The sequence below is a fragment of the Mus caroli genome, unplaced genomic scaffold, assembly GCF_978045245.1.
Source record: "Mus caroli unplaced genomic scaffold, Mus_caroli_1 scaffold_8, whole genome shotgun sequence".
Lineage (NCBI taxonomy): Eukaryota > Metazoa > Chordata > Mammalia > Rodentia > Muridae > Mus > Mus caroli.
Genome location: NW_028227263.1, coordinates 86,333,380 through 86,350,800, shown reverse-complemented (window position 1 = coordinate 86,350,800; position 17,421 = coordinate 86,333,380). Strand labels below are relative to the sequence as shown.

Genomic DNA, 17,421 nt, shown 5'->3' with positions numbered 1-17,421 from the left:
AAAGCAACTTAACTATATTTTTTAAGTTGTGTGTGTGTGTGTGTGTGTGTGTGTGTGTGTCTTTGTGTGTGTGTGTGCATGCGCGTGTTATGTGCATGTGTGTTTGAGCATTTTGCAAAATCCAGGCATTTACTCAAAATCTACAACCAGGACAGCTCCAGAAGAGCAGCATCTCTAGCTTATTCTCACAAACAGACACTCTTCTGGGCCTGCACTTTCTTATCTACAGAAGGCCCCACAGACCATGGACAGCAAGGAAACATCCAACTCTCTGAAGACTTAACCAACATCCCCATCCCCATTTTCTCAGGCTCCCAGGCACTTATCACAGCAAAGTCAGAATGAAACAACTAAAGATTGCAATGACCCTACTCCTGCTTCACCACCACCTCTCTCTAGTTTCTCCTTTTTTAATTAAACAAAACTGGATAAATGTTAGCACCTTAGCTAGCATTCCTTCTTCTAGGCTCTACCCAATAGTCATTATCAAGAGCCAGTTAGGCCTGACTTGTAATAAAAGGGACAATTTGGCATCTTTTCTCTTTCTCTGCCTCTGCCTGCACATTTTCTTTCTTCCTCTCTCTTCTTTCCATGTTTTCCTGGCTGATCTCTTCTCTTCTCTTCTCTTCTCTTCTCTTCTCTTCTCTTCTCTTCTCTTCTCTTCTCTTCTCTTCTCTTCTCTTCTCTTCTCTTCTCTTCTCTTCTCTTCTTCTCTCTCTCCATCTGTTTCTGTCTTTCTGTCTCTGTCTCTCTGTCTCTCTCTCTGTCTCTCTCTGTCTGTCTCTCCTCCTCCTCCTCTCGGTCTCTACTACTTATCAACTCCCATTTCTATACCCCCAAATAAACTCTATCCTATACTAGAACCATCCTATGGCTGGTACCTCAGAGGAAGGGATGCATTCCACAAAAATATTTCCATGGCTTCATGAAACACATCAAACTGTGATTTATATTTGCACACTCTATACTGTTCATTATAAAATTATGGAAGGAAAGAGCTCTACAAAAATATATAGTAGGCATTGAAGGCAAATTTAAATACCCTGCTTACTTTCCCATGGTAGAACTTTCAGAAGCTCCCTGTGTGTCTAAATGTGCTGCAGTGTACGAATGAACAGATAGGTATAGTAATATATGAATTCATGCCATACTGGGAGAAGGAGATGACTACCCTTAAACAGGCTCTGCTCCTGGATATCAGTCCCTCTGAACATCTGCCAGTGGTGGAGGAGTATAAATCTTGCTGAAAAGATACTATTTTCTGTCATCTTGCACTTCTTAGATACCTTTCAAATATAGATTCCTAGTAGGAAAAAGACAATGAAACTACAATGCAGTAGTGTTGTCTTTATGAAAGTTGTGAGAGGATGCCTTGAAACAAGTACTCAATAAGACAGACCGATTTATGATTTTTAAAGACAATGTTTGCATCGATACCATTTTCTGGCCAGGGAGATACTGTGTAGAACAGATTGGCCTTGAATTTAAAGCATTCTATTTTCATCTGCCTCCTAGCATATTAAGAATAGGATTGCTTTATCATGAGTTAATCTACCTTACAGATTTTATACAATAGTGACAAAAGTCAAGGATTATATATGGTTAGCTAAAAAAGAAAATGAATCAAAGACATTTTGCAGCTCTTAATATAATAAGAGTCAAGGAGGCATTAGGATGCTGAAAACACATAGAGAAAGTCCTATATTTTGAAATAAATTACAGTTTTTATTCTAAAAATTAATGAGTAATTATCTGTATGTATGTAGAAATGTCAATCGATAGTTTGGGTTTTAGACTTCTTGCTTGGGACACAGAAATCCAACTTGTTAGTGAAGAAGAGAGTCTTAAGGTTCCTCAATTTTGTGCTACCCACAAGGACAGATTCTCCTACGTAATTTAGGTTAGTTAAGCTAATCCCACTCAATCATGGTAGAAGCTTGTCTCACAGATGAGTCTAGATCTCATCAAGTTGAAAGAGAGAATAACTATTTCAATAATACCTAAGGATAAAAACTTGTATAAGATATATGAATTAATCTATACTATGATATTCTATGTATATATATCATGCATTTAAAATTTCTGCATTTGATTCTAATTATAGAATTGACAGTATTATCGTTACAACTTATATAAATTTCTGTGTACTGATTACCATATCGATATAGTGAAGAGGACTTATATTGCTGAATTCAAGGACTATGTAACATGGGCACGTAGAAGAGTTGTAGCAAAGTGAAATTAATAGACCTCAAAATTGACCCAAAGAGCAGGGTGCATTACTGTGTACATACTGTTTTTGTTTTTCTTGAGAGAACTCTAATTTTATATGCTCAGCTTTTTCAAAACTCACTCATTCACATACCAGAGAATTCTAGTTTGCATGTGACAATGACTTAACTCATGTCTCTTGAGATTTTCATTATATCTGAATATTAGAGTCCTCTAGCTCTTCCTCTTCTCCTTTACTTATTTTTTTCCTTCTTTTTTTTTTTTTGGAATTTTGAGAAGGAGTCTCATTCTGTAGGCAAGGATAGTATCAAACATTTAGTAATAATTTTGTTTATATCTCTTGAATGATGTGATTACAAATGTGAGCCAATATACAATGAATCTTTTTTTTTTCATTTAAAATGTGCATTTGGCTTTAATCATTAATTATATTTACAATTAAAATTTTAGTGAAAAAAGACCAGGCAGCATGGCACATATATTTAGGGCATATGTAGGGAGTGCATATTGTGTTTAACTACAGCCAGGATTACATTTTTGAACCCTGTATTAACAACAAAAAATAAATAATAAAATTAAAATTATAGTAGCAAAAGATTATGTCCAGTCTTTCTGTATTTGAGTGGCAAGCAACTGGTTGCTGAAGCAGCAGCTTATATCTCAAACAACAGAGAGGAAGAAGAGAGAACTCTTTGAAACATCATGAGATTTTTGAAAGATAGAAAGATATCCCCAGGGATATTTTTTTGTCCAGCAATACTGCATCTTCTAATCTTCCCAAAACAGCCATCAATTAGGAGTAAAGTATTTGAATATTCAAGACAAATAGTGGGCATCTCATTCAAAACACTTGACTGTACACCTTATTATCACAGTCTCACAACCATATCATAATAAAATTGTATATTGTAAAACTTTAAAAGATCTCATCGTCTTTCAGAGAATGAATATTGTTAAAAGTTCAAAGTGTCTTCTGAGTCTCAAGTCAATACTTTCTATATAAAGCCTATTAAATAAAAAGCAAGTTACAAGTCTGCAGCACATAACGGCACAGATCTTTTATTACCTTTATTCTGCAATGGACTCAGGCTGTCATGAGAAATGCTTAGGTTGACTTTAAGCTTCACATTTTTCTTCCTCTACCTTCTGGATGCTGTAGATTCTTATGTGTACAATATGACCTTCATTTGTGATAAAGATCAACCCAAAATTTGTGAGTGGTAGTCAGTTCTTTACCAAAGGTTGAATAGCAAATGTATCTATACTAGGACTTACAAAGTCTCACACCCTGGACATTTCAAACACTTTAATAATTCAGTATCTTTTAAAAATCTAATGTTTTTTTTTTAAAAAATCCAAATTCTCTATAAAATTCTGAAATCTCATTTTGAAGAATGGGATCCTATAAAAAATATGTTTTCTCTTTAATATTTTTATTAACTATTCTATTTATTTACATTTAAAAAGATATCCCCCTTCCTCATTACTCCTCCACAAACCCCCATCTCATCTCCCTTCTCCCACTCCCCTGGTCCTCTATGAGTGTTCTCCTACAAAGCAGAAGAATACTCAGACGAAGCAGGGCTGATTAATACAGATTGTGACAAACCCACACTGGTCATCAAGAAGTAGATTTTCCAAATAAAAACTACAAAGTTCAATGACCCTTATTGTTTCAAAGCTGATAATGAGGATGGACTGAGAAATATGTTCTGCAGTAGAAAGAACAAAACTATTTTTTGTTCAAGAAATCTGGAAGGAAAATGATGGTCAAATAAAATCAATAGCAAGAAATATTCCTTGCATGATTGCAGAGAAAATGAAGGCTCTACAAGTGATTGAGCCAGGGCTATGGCTGAGAAGTTTTCCACTGGATTTAGGCAGTTTTAATGTTCATCATATCCAGTACATAATATAGCCATGACAAATTCAATATGAATGAAGGAGAAGGGGTGAGATTGGGACAGATGACAGAGATGGAAAAAATAAAAACCAAAAACAATGTGCTGGTGAAACCAAATAGACAGCTATTTTGAGAGAGCTTTTTTTCCAGTGGAGAAAGCAATGGGAAAATGCTACTATACAGAGCAGCTTAAGTCAGATCCTAATGCTATATGTCTAATGCCACCAAGGTGCTTGGTGCTTCAAAGGGAAGGCAGGGGGTGCTGCTTTGAGATGAGGGTTTCACTTCCAGTGACTAACACTATGTCAGGAGCATTAAGTATATTCTGCATCTATTCTGTACTCAGCCTGTACTAGGATGCAGCGAGGGACAATTTGATTGTCTTAGAGGATAAGATCAACATTCTAATTAAGGTACATGATGTCATTATTGGACCTTACTAGTTTGGCTTGTGTGCAATAGGCCTAACCAATGTCAACAATGTGAGTTCCATTTTCAGTAGAGTAGGAAGCTTTCTTCACCATGTGAAGGCACAGCCGAAGATGATCTAAATCCCTGCAGCACTGATGCCAAAGCTGAAGAGAAACTGGAGTATGAAAGAGAAATCTAAGAATTCTGATGTTAATACAGTTTTCTTTTTTTAACCACGGTAGATTTTTGGTAGCATATTCAATCAAAAAATCATATGGTTTCAAAAATATCTTGAAATTTCCACCAATGTTCTCACCAGGTGCACAATGTGTGCAGACATAATTGGAAATGCTTAGTGATGTCCTACTGGACAGATGATGGTGGTCAAATGCCTCCAAAGAGACTAACCTTGAAATCACGGAATGTCAATTCTTGCTGATTTCTTTCCTATCAGTCATCTTTAATTTCTTTGCTTAGCCAACCAATAAACCTTTTTTTAGAAAATTTGCAATTGGCAATATGAAATCCAGAATATCTGTACAATGCAGGTTCTAGCTTATTGTCCTTTTCTTTAGTAGTTTATTTCCCTAAAACCCAGCCTTATACCTATTCCCCAAGCCCTGTATTTACAGGAATTAGGAATTACCAGAAGTTCACATAGAGCATAATGCAATCCATAATGAGTAAAACTCATGTATATGATGTTACAGTGAGTTGAGTTTTTTATTAGTTTGTAAACAAAGATGGTTTGTCAGGAAATATCAATAGAATCATTTTCACTGCATTTCTAATCATCTTCTTCAGGAAATACCATTGCAGAAGATTAATCTCCTCCAGCAAAAGTGGAGAGAACCATATGGTAGGAAAAGCATGTATAGTTAGGATTTTTCTATGCCATAAGCATACTACGAAATCACTGATAGACATTTTTGATAACTCACAAAGTCAGAATTTATTGAATAACAATAAATTCCAAAATTTAATAAAATCCTAAAAATAAATAATTTTTGCTGATATAGACTCAATTTTCTGAAAATTATGACACTTGCATAGAGTGAGTTTTCAAAAATTCTATTTTATTAGTTGTTGTCTTGTATTAGTGTTTGAATACACGTCTATGGAGCATATGTTTTCAGGTCTGGAAAAGGCCAGAAGAGTGCTTCAGTTCCCTTGTGACTGGTAAAACAGATCATGGTAAGGAGTAAAGTAGGTGATGGAAATTGATCAGTTTCTCTGGAAGAGTAGTAAGCACTCTTGATTTCTGAGAAATCCCTTAGGGCAAAGGCATTGTTTTTAATGACAATATTATAAGTATTAACATTTAGCCTCAATAAATTTTAATATAAATGCTTTGGAAGCCTCTATGACTTTCAGAGAATGTAGCAGTCTAAACAATTTTTCCACAAGTTGAGGATTTATTGCAAAAGCACAGAGAAATGAATTTCTAACAGAAAAGAGAAAATACTTTCCTCATCTGGTGAAAGTGATACAAACCTATGAAAAAATGTTATATGAACTATGTCCTAACATCATAGGCTTTATGAGGAAATTATTGACATAAGGACATAAACGTCAAAATGAATTATTGACCATTTCCATAGAATTTGTGTCACTCTATGTTATGAGGACTGACACAGTTCTTTCCCCTATATCCACAACTTGCTGGCTGGCTCTTATGACTGAGACAGATCTCAGCATACCTCCTCTCTTGTATCAGAAGTTCCAGTGATTCCAAGGGGCCTCTCTTCCCAGTGATGGCCAACTAGGTCATCTTCTTCAACATATGCAGCTAGAGATACGGGCTCTGGGGGTACTGGTTAGTTCATATCGTTGTTCTACCTATAGGGTTGCAGACCCCTTCAGCTCCTTGGGTGCTTTCTCTAGATTCTCCATTGGGGGCCCTGTGTTCCATCTTATAGATGACTGTGAGCATCCACTTCTGTCTTTGCCAGGTACTGGCATAGCCTCATATGAGACAGCTATAACAGGGTCCCTTCAGCAAAATCTTTCTGGCATTGTGCAATAGTGTCTGGGTTTGGTGGCTGATTATGGGATGGATTCCCGGGGATATCCTTTCATCTTAGCTCCAAACTTTTTCTCTGTAACTCCTTTCCTGGATATTTTGTTCCCTATTCTAAGGAGGAATGAAATATCCTCCCATTGGTCTTCCCTCTGCTTGATTTTCTTGTGTTTTGCAAACTGTATCTTGTTTGTTCCTAGAATGGGTGCGTAGGTGAGCAGGGCCTTGGGAGGGTATGGGAACTTTCAGGATAGCATTTGATATGTATATAAAGAAAATATATAACAAAATTAATAAATGAGAAAATTTTCTTAAAAAAATAAAAAAGAAGAACCAGTGAAATGGTAAGTTCAAGTAATTTGATTTTTAATTTTAATTTTTCTATGCTGATATTGAGAACAAGAGGAAAACATATCAATTTCAGTAAAGCTCACATTTGATGGTAAGATTTATAAAAAATATTATGGTTGTTCACTAGAAATGGGAGATACATTTGAAAAGGAAATATTTAGCCAGGCATGGTGGCGTATGCCTTTAATCCCAGCACTTAGGAGGCAGAGGCAGGCAGATTTCTGAGTTCAAGGCCAGCCTGGTCTATGGAGTGTGTTCCAGGACAGCCAGGGCTATACAGAGAAACCCTGTCTCAAAAAATAAAAAAGAAAGAAAAGGAAATATTTTATTAAACACACTTGAATTATTGAAATGACACTGTTAAACACCAGAAGAGCATTTGCAAAAGTATAAACTTCTAGAGATTGACTCCGGACAATACAAGGGAAAGTAATCATAACAGAAACAGTATGATTTTGTTCCCCCTTCTAAGTGGGATTGAAGCATCCACAAGTTGACCTTCCTTCTTGTTAAGCTTCATATGGTCTGTTATTTGTATTATGGGAGTTCTGAGATTTTGAGCTAATATATTCACTTAGCAGTGAGTACACACTATGTATGTCCTTTGGGTCTGGGTTATCTCACTTGGGCTAATATTTTTAGTTCCAACCATTTATCTGCAAAATTCTGAAGTCATTGTTTCTAATAGCTGAGTAGTATTTTATTGTGTAACAGTACCACATTTTTGGTATTCATTCTTCCGTTAAAGGACATCTGGGTTGCAGATGCCAAGAAGTGCTATACAGATAGGAGCTTCGTTTAGCTGTCCTCTGAGATGCTCTTCCAGCACCTGACTAAGACAAATGCAGATACTTACAGCCAACCATTGGAATGAGCCTGGGGACCCCAATGGAAGAGTTAGGGGAAGGTCTGAAGGAGCTGAAGGGGAATGTAACCCTATAGGAAGATCAACAGTATCTACTAACCAGATGCCTCAGAACTCCCAAGGACTAAACCACAACCAAAGAGTATACATGAGTCAGTCCATGGCTCTGGCTATATATTTAGTGGAGGACTGACTTATCTGGCATCATTGCAAGGGGAGACTCTTGGTCCTGTGGAGTTTTGTTGCTCAATCGAAGGGAGATGCTAGAAGGGTGAGGTAGGAGTGAGTGGGTGGGGGAGCATTCTCTTAGAGGCAAATTGGAGGTGAATGAGGTAGGGGTTTGCAGAGGGGAGACTGGGAAGGGGACAAAGTTTGAAATGTAAAAAAAGTAATTAATAATAAAAAATGCAGAAACAATAAGAACAACAACAAACCACTTAAATGTCCTAAAAATGACATTCTTTCCACAATTAAATTTTATTCAGAGTATTTTTAGCTCATGTATGTACTTTCATTATAATTCTACCTTAATAAAAACCATTTTTCAATGAGAAATAATCCACCACCATACTCATCTGAATATATTTCTCATCCCTCCCCCTTTCAAGATGATGTCTCATCACTCTGATCGTTCTTGAGAGAGTCTTCCTCAGTATTCAATAATTTTCTGTCCACTGACCCCTTCACTTGCCCTATGGCTGTAAATGAATTGCCAAGATCCTATGCTGTACTTTGTACAATAGAACAACATAGTCTCAAGAAGACTATGTTGAAGTTTCTTTTGCTATCATAAATAACAGCTTTACTGACAATATAAAAGTTGTAATGAATATTAAAAGAAACACAAACTGCTTAAAATAATTGAGAACAAACATGCAAACATAAGGTAATTGGTATAATATTTTAAGGTGGATAATGTGGCACTAAAGTAAATATCTGCTATAAGAGTTTGTCTCTCATATTTTGGTTTAGAGTCATTTTGGCAAAAGTATTAAAAAAACCTTAGGATTCAAACATCCTGTATTAGACATAACCATTGTATTTAAGGAGTCAGATTGAAATTAATATTTTTAAAATTTTCTACAAACCTCTCAAAAATTTATGAAAAATTTCATTTTAAACTCGGTCCAATTAACTCATGACTTCTTACTCCCTGAATTAATACTGAACTCTTTGTGTCACTATTTACAAAAGCAAAACTTTTGTTAGTACACATTTTTAAATCTATGTCTAAAGAAAACAAGATTAAGATAAAATGGCAGGATTTCTAATATTATTATTATTGAAAACTCAAGATTCTAATGATGAAATTCAATATCCGAAATATGAAAAAATCAAAGCATTTGGTTATTCTCCAGTGACCAGAGTAACTTAAAGACGATGAGTGTGACTTTTATTTTTGACACCAGTGGAGGCTGATCCCAAAAGGAACTTTTGTCCTTGTAGTTTCACCATATTTTCACTCACCAGAGGCAGGTGTGAATGTGCAGTGCTTTTATGACTTCCTCTCACTGGTCTACTGACTGGCTCAGGTCGCTGCAATAGGAGCTAAGCTTTTGCTGGAGGGTAGAGAAAGGAAATGGACATAGTAACTTTAATGTGTGTTTATACCAGTTGGCATTGCCTAGAAATTATCTTTCATAATTTGCTCTATTTCTAAATACTTTGATCAAAATAGTCCAGTAATGAGATTAAATAATAATTTTAACAAGGAAATCTAATGCATCCTTTCAATTAGGTCATCCAGACCATTTAAATCACTGAACAATTCCATCACCCAGCCTTGTTTAGGGGGTTTGTTCCTAGTTTAATTGTAACATGTTATGACATGTTTAGTTGATATATTGCTGAGAAATTTGCTCTTTTTGTTTTGTTTTGTTTTGTTTTGTTTTGTTTTGTTTTTTGAAGATTATGTTGGAGGAGTGGATGTGAATGACAGGAAATATAATGGGAGGACTGCATGGAGAGGAGGGAGGGGAAAGCATAGGATTTGTAATGAATGAGAGAAGAATTTAAAAACAAATAGTAGAAAATTTTAAGTGTAAAATAAAAGAAATTTAACACTAAAACTGACTAACATGATTTCAAAGTTTTCGATTAAACCCATACTTTTTGTAACTAAAGACCAAAGGACACTCTAGAAACAGAATTGTTTATCCTAGGAAAGACTTAGCTTATCAGATGTTAGTAGAAAGTTACATAGCAAAGACTTCAACATAAACAAGCAATCTAAATAGAGCCCTTTTAATGCTGGGATACAGGTTGAAGACTTTGCTATGAGGAGCAATTGAAGAGTGGTCTATTTAAGGAGGGGAAGTTTTGTCCTACATACAAAACAAAGAAACCTAGGGAGGCATGGGCTATCTTCATCCTGGCTTCTCAGCACTGCCTGCACTGAGAAATAAAGAGAATCTACCTGCCAGGAGAACTGTCTTCCTTTCAGAAAGACTCCCACCACAATTGTACAGATCTAGTTTTTCTGCCCTAATGAAAATTAGCACATGTCCTGGGCCAATCTGGAAGAGCTAATCATCATCTCTAAAGAAGGCATTTTCAATTACTGTTGCCAGAAATACTACTATTTCCTTCTTGACTGTGTGTTGCCATTCTTACAGCTTCAAATTTTCATTTAATAAAGTCTTGTTAGTTATATGAATCAGAGGGTACTGAAATTTAAAAAGAAATATTTGGAAGACAATATGTTTTTTTTATATTTTTATTACATATTTTCCTCAATTACATTTCCAATACTATCCCAAAAGTCCCCCATAGCGCCCCCCACTTCCCTACCCACCCATTCCCATTCTTTTGTCCCTGGCATTCCCCTATATTGGGGCATATAAAGTTTGCAAGTCCAATGGGCCTCTCTTTCCATTGATGGCCGACTAGGCCATCTTTCGATACATATGCAGCTAGAGACAAGAGCTCCAGGGTTCTGGTTAGTACATCATGTTGTTCCAACAATAGGGTTGCAGATCCCTTTAGCTACTTGGGTACTTTCTCTAGCTTCTCCATTGGGAGCCCTGTGATACATCCAATAGCTGACTGTGAACATCCACTCCTGTGTTTGCTAGGCCCCGGCATCGTCTCACAAGAGACAGCTATATTTGGGTCCTTTCAGCAAAATCTTGCTAGTGTATGCAATGGTGTCAGCGTTTCGAAGCTGATTATGGGACGGATCCCTGGATACAGCAGTCTCTAAATGGTCCATCCTTTCATCACAGCTACGAACTTTGTCTCTGTAATTCCTTCCCTGGGTGTTTTGTTCCCAATTCTAAGAAGGTGCACAGTGTCCACACTTTGGTCTTCATTCTTCTTGAGTTTCATGCGTTTATCAAATTGTATCTTATATCTTGGGTATCCTAAGTTTTGGGCTAATATCCACTTATCAATGAATACATATTGTGTGAGTTCTTTTGTGATTGTGTTACTTCACTCAAGATGATGCCCTCCAGGTCCATCCATTTGGCTAGGAATTTCATAAATTCATTCTTTTTAATAGCTGAGTAGTACTCCATTGTGTAAATGTACCATAATTTCTGTATCCAATATGTCCATACAAAATGAAGAATAAATACATACACATAATAATGGTCAATTAAATCACTTTCACGTTTAAATCTCTACTATGTATGTACTCCTAGCTAAGTATTTCTCTCCATTCATTATTTCTGTCAGTCAGCATGAAAGTGTTCTCATTGAACTTTAACTATTGTTCGAATTTGTATATAATGTGATGTGGCAGCTAACAGAGAACTGCATCATTCTTCCCACATCTCTGAAGGTGAGCATACATTAGATGTTCCCTGTAGAAATCAAAGTATAGGTATTGGCTTTGAAATGATTCATTAAATCCTTTGTAGAAAAAAAAAAACAGTTATTTCATATTCTTGGGTCCATCTGTGTGCTTTTATAAAAAAGTATCTAACCTTTTTCTATAGTCCAGATGTTATACCCCTCCTCCATCCACCCTCTGACTGTTTCATATCCCATCCCTCCCCTGCCATCTCCATGAGAATATCCATACCCTTTAAACGTACCCCACCAGACCTCCCCCACTCCATGGGCATCCAGTATCTTGAGGTTAGGTGCATCTTCTCTGACTGAGTACAGACCATGCAGTGATTAGCTGTATATGTGTTGGGGGCCTCATATTACCTGGTGTATGCTGTCTTGTTGGTGGCTCAGTGTCTGAGTGATCTTGGGGGTCCAGGTGATTTGAGACTGCTGGTCCTCCTACAGAGTCACCCTCCTACACAGATTCTTCCCGCTTTTCCCAAGTTCAAAAGCAGGGCTCAGCAGCTTCTGTCCATTGGTTGGGTGTAAATATCTGCATCTGATATCTGCATCTTTCAGCTGCTTGTTAGGTTTTTTGAGGGCAGTCATGATAGGCCCCTTTTTGTGAGCACTCCATAGCATCAGTAATAGTGTTAGGCTTTGAGGCCTCCCTTTCAGCAGGATCCCACTTTGGGCCTACCACTGGATCTCCTTTTCCTTGGGCTTTTCTCCATTCTTGTCCCTGAAGTTCTTTAAGACAGGAACAATTATGAGTCAGAATTTTTGACTGTGGGATGGCAACCCCACCCCTCCAGTTGAAGCCCTGTCTTTCTGCTGGAGGTGGGCTCCACAAGTTCCCTCTTCCCACTGTAGGACATTTCATCTAAGATTCCTTCCTTTGAGTCCTGAGAATCTCTCAGCTACCAGGACTCTGATACATTCTGGATGGTCCCCCACCTCCTACCTCCTGAAGTTGCCTGTTCCCATTCTTTCTGCTGGCTTTCAGGGCTTCAGTCTTATTCCCTCCACAAAATACCAGATCATGTCCCCCTGTCCTCTTTCCCACCCAGGTCCCTCCCTCCTTCTCCCTCCTGAGATTGCTTTCTTCTTTTTTGTAGAGGTTTCCATCAACCTTCCTGTTTCATTGAGAGCTAGATGGCTCTGTGAGCACAGATGTAATCTCTCCTTCAAACCTGGCTTCAGGTTTTAAGGGCAACAATGAAATCTGTGTCTAGGATCTGTGAGTATTGAAGGGACTTTCTGCTGTGAGAATACATTTTTAACGACAATTTCCTTTGAAGTAGGCTAATTTCCCTACTATCAGATTTTGTATTTTCCCTATTAAATATCTGCCCATGATATTTAGCACTTATGGTTTCTCATCCCCCAATTATGAATTACTTGTTGCTTAAATTTATTAACAAATTTGTATTCATAATCTGTCTGGCCTTTTTTATGACAATTAAATCAGAAAATTGTATGTGTGTGTTGAAATTGCTTAGTACCCCCATCTGAATTATGCTTCAAAGCTTTTGGGTGCTCTATTTGCTATGGTTTCTCTATGAATACTAATCTTTTCATTGTCTTTTGTACCTCTAATTTCCATGTCTTTCACCTACTTATCCTTTTGGTATTCAAATATAAATCTCCTCCTCTAATTACCCATAATTAACCATTCAAGTGCTGGTTTCACTTAAAGAAATGTTCAACATCTTTAGTAATCAGAAATATGAATATTATAACCATGTTGAGATTTTATTTTTCACTAATCAGTATGGCCAAGACCAGTAAAATGAATGACCACATATGCTGGTGAGGATGGTGAGTCATAAGAATCCTTATGCATTGCTGGTGTGAATACACTCTTGTACTGCCACTTTGAAAATCAGTGTAGTTTTCTGTTTTGAATCTGGAAATGTTATACCTCAAGTTCCAGGTGTATCATTGTTGGGCATATATCTAAGGGAGTACATATCATATTATAGCATTCCTTACTAGTTACTATTCAGTGCTGCTGTATTATTAACAGTAGTTAGAAATACCTATACATAGTGGAGATATTGATAATAAAAATATGGTATATTACAAAAGGTATATTATCCAGTTATTTCAAAAATATAATGAAACTCATAGTTAAATGGAAGGAACTACAAAAACAAAAAATAAAACAAACAAACACCTCATTCTTAGTTACCCAGTACCCCAAATACAAATATAGTATATTGCACCATTGTCATCACAGAAGCTAGCATATACAGGAGATGGGACTAGATACAAAGACCCATATCTTGACAATATACAGAGTGAAAGACCATGGATTCTCCTCTCATAAATGAGACATTGCCATCCAATCTTAATCTATCTCCTTGTTTGTAAGCCTTTTTATAACATATAGGCTATATGAACATAAGTTGTGATAAGTAAATAGGGATATTTGATTGTTTGGCCCAAGCTATGAAGACTAGGACTTTTTTTCCTTCCCTGGCTCTTATTTTGTTGACAAATTGAATTATAGGTTGACACTTCACCATCCCAAAATCACCTGTTTCATAAATTTCAGTGAAAGAGAATGTTAAAAGAATTCTATGTCTAATTTAAATTTTTGTTATGCTGATATTGAGAATTACATAAAATATATATCAGTTTCAAAAAAGAAAAACCCATGTGATTCTAGGAGTCCTGAAAAAATTATCATTCTTTATAAAATTTAATTTATTACTTTTTAAAGCTTATTTACTTTATATCCCACTAGTGCCCCCATCACACTAGTATATCAATTCTTTATACAATTCTTTATCCTGCCCCACCTGCCTCCTCTTCTTCTCTGTGCAGGTGGGCCCTCCTATTTATCCCCCCCTCAAACTGTCATTTCAAATATCTGGCACTTTCTCTCCCACTGAAGCCAGAAAAGCAGCTCAGCTGTAAGAATACATCCCCCATATAGGCAATGGCTTTTGAGTTAGCTTCCTTTTCAGTTGTTCAGGACCCATATGAAGACCAAGTTGCACATTTGTTACATGTGTTATGTAAGGGGAGGTCTAGTTCCAGCACAAGTATGTTCTTTGGTTAGTGGTTCAGATTCTGAGAGCCACAAGGGTCCAGATTAGTTGACTACAGTGGTCTTTCTGTGTAATTTCTATCCCATTATTGGCTCCAATTCTTCCCCATTTTCTTCCATAATAGCCACAAGCTTCATCCATTGTTTGGCTGTGGGTGTCTGTGTCTGTCTGGGTCAGCTGCTGGGTGGACCATGTCAGAGGACAACTTGCTCCTATCTGAAACCATACCAGAGTATCATTAATAGACTGCTACTTGCCCAAGGGGTGGATCTTAAGATGAGCTCATTATTGGTTGGTTATCTCCTCAGTATCTAGCCCATCCCCTGTATCTGCATTTCTATTTTTTAATAGTTGGAAAATATTTTTTCAACACTCCATATTTTATTACCCCATCCCCAATCCACCCTCTGACTGTTCCACATCCAATACTTCCTCCCTAACCTCCTGTCTCAACATGGATATCTTCACCCCACACCACACCTGACCTCTAAATACCCTGGGGTCTCCAGTCTCTAGATGGTTAGGTGAATCATCTCTGAATGAACACAAACCTGAAAGTTCTCTACTGTATATGGGTTGGGAGTCTCATATCAGCTGGTGTATGCTGTCAGTTTAGTGGTCCAGTGTTTGAGAGATCTCACGGGTCCAGATTAATTGGGACTGATGGTCCACCTACAGGATGGCCCTTTTCCTCAGCTTACTTCAGCCTTCCCTAATTCAACCACAGGGTTGAATTGGTTGGGTGCAAATATCTGCATCTGACTCTTTCAGCTGCTTGTTGTATCTTGTGGAGGGGCAGTCATGCTAGGTCCCTTTTTGAGTGACCCATAGCCTCAGTAACAGTGTCAGACCTTGGGACCTCCCCTTAAGCTGAATTCCACTTTGGGCCTGTCGCTGAACCTTCTTTTTCTCAGTCTCCTCTCCATTAAAATCCCTGTAATTCTTTCACACCGGAACAATTATGGGTTGGAGATATAGTAGACAGGATAAATTTGGGGTTTAAAATTTTGTGGGTTGTTTTTTATTTCTATCGTTCTACTGGTGTTCTTCCTTGGCTATAGGATGTAGCCTCTTTGGGTTCCATATCCCCTCTGTAGTGTGTTACAATTAAGGCCACTCACAATGATTCTTGGGTGTCTCCCTTATCCTAAAACTCTGTCTTGTCCTGAAGATGCCCTCCTTCCTCACCCCAGTCAGTTATAGATTTCCATTCACTTTCGTGGCTATCTAGGCATCTCTCCTGTCCTTCCCCACACCTGATCTTGAGCCTTCGTTTCAGTTCTCCATCTTTATGCCTACCATTTCCTTCTCTCCATCTGCTTCTTATGATGATTTTATTTCCCTTTCTAAGTGAGATTCAAGCTTCCCCACCTGGGCCTTCCTCCTTGTTTCTTTTTGTCTGTGGAATGTAGAATAGTACCTATATTTTATGGCTAATATTCACTTATAAGTGGGTACATGCCATCCATATACTTTTGAGCCTGGGTTACCTAATTCAGGATGATGTTCACAAGTTCCATCCATTTTCCTGCAAAATTCATGATGTCTTGATTTTTAATAGCTTTATAGCATTCCATTGTGTAGACATACCACATTTTCTTTATCCATTCTTCAGTTGAGGAACATCTAAAAGAATGTTTTAAAGGCAATTAGACTCAAACCTTGGGCCAATGAAATGTTGATTATATGAATTCTAGTGTAACTGAAATGAAATGTGTGTGCAAGAAAATACTGCATCAAAAATAACATATATACAATGGTCAGTTAAATTAGTTTCACTCGTAAATTTTCATTTTGTATGTGCAAAGGCAAAATATCTCTGTGTATCTGTTCTTTAATCAGTCAGACCCAAAGAATTTTCATTAACCTTTAACTCTTTACCCATTGATGTATGATGTGACAGCAAAGAGTGTCTTGCATCAGTACACTGCATGTTCTGAAAGCTAGCATAAACTAGATATCTTCTCTAGAAATAAGACATTATGTTTGGGATTTGAGATTTAAATTTTGTTGAAATGACTTTAATTCCTATTGAAATAAGCACAACTATTTTTTATACTTGTGTCTCTCAATTTTTTTAACTCCAGATTTTATCCCAGTCCTCCCTCTGATTATTCAACATCCCATACCTTCTCCCTTCCATCCTGCCTCCTCAAGGATGTCCCCCCCACCCCCACCCCACCAGACATCTCCACTATCTGGGGCCTCCAGTCTCTAAGAGTTAGGCACACCTTCTCTGATTGATACAATCCTCTGCTGTATCTGTATTGGGGGCCTCCTAATAGCTGGTGTATGTTGCCTGGTTGATGGTCCAGTGTTTGATTGATTTGGGGGGTCCAGGTTAATTGAGATTGCTGGTCCTCCTTACAGGGTTGCCTCAGCTTCTTCCAGGATACCTCTAACTCAACCACAGGGGTCAGGCAGCTTCTGTCCATTGATTAGATGTAAATATCTGCACCTGACTCTTTCAGCTGCTTGTTGTGTCTTTTGTAGGGCAATAATGATAAGTCCCTTTTTGTGAGCATTTCATAGATCAGTAATAGTGTCAGGCCTTGGGGCCTCCCCTTCAGCTGGATCCCAATTTGGGCCTGTCACTGGACCTCCTTTTTCTCAGGCTCTTCTCTATTTATTCCCCTGTAGTTCTTTAAGACAGTAACACTTATAGGTCAGAGTTTTTGACTGTGGGATGGCAAACCCTCTTTCACTTAATGCCCTGCTTTGTGCTGGAGGTAGGCTCTACATTTTCCCTCTTCCTACTGTAGGGCATTTCATCTAAGGTCCCTCCCTTTGAGTTCTGAGAGTC

General features: G+C 37.5%; 1 long non-coding RNA gene across 15 annotated transcripts in view; it reads right to left on the bottom strand.

Moving 5' to 3' along the window:
* Positions 1–17,421, bottom strand: part of LOC115031543 (uncharacterized) — a 513,648-nt gene that overhangs the window by 383,494 nt on the left and 112,733 nt on the right. For 14 of the 15 annotated variants that reach the window (XR_015047929.1, XR_015047933.1, XR_015047920.1 and 11 more), the window contains exons 4-6: positions 16,109–16,244; positions 11,941–12,309; positions 9,250–9,341 (exon numbers count right to left, since the gene is read on the bottom strand). This is a non-coding gene — a long non-coding RNA (uncharacterized LOC115031543). The remainder of the gene's footprint in view (positions 1–9,249; positions 9,342–11,940; positions 12,310–16,108; positions 16,245–17,421) is intronic. The other variant, XR_015047926.1, reaches the window with a different exon arrangement.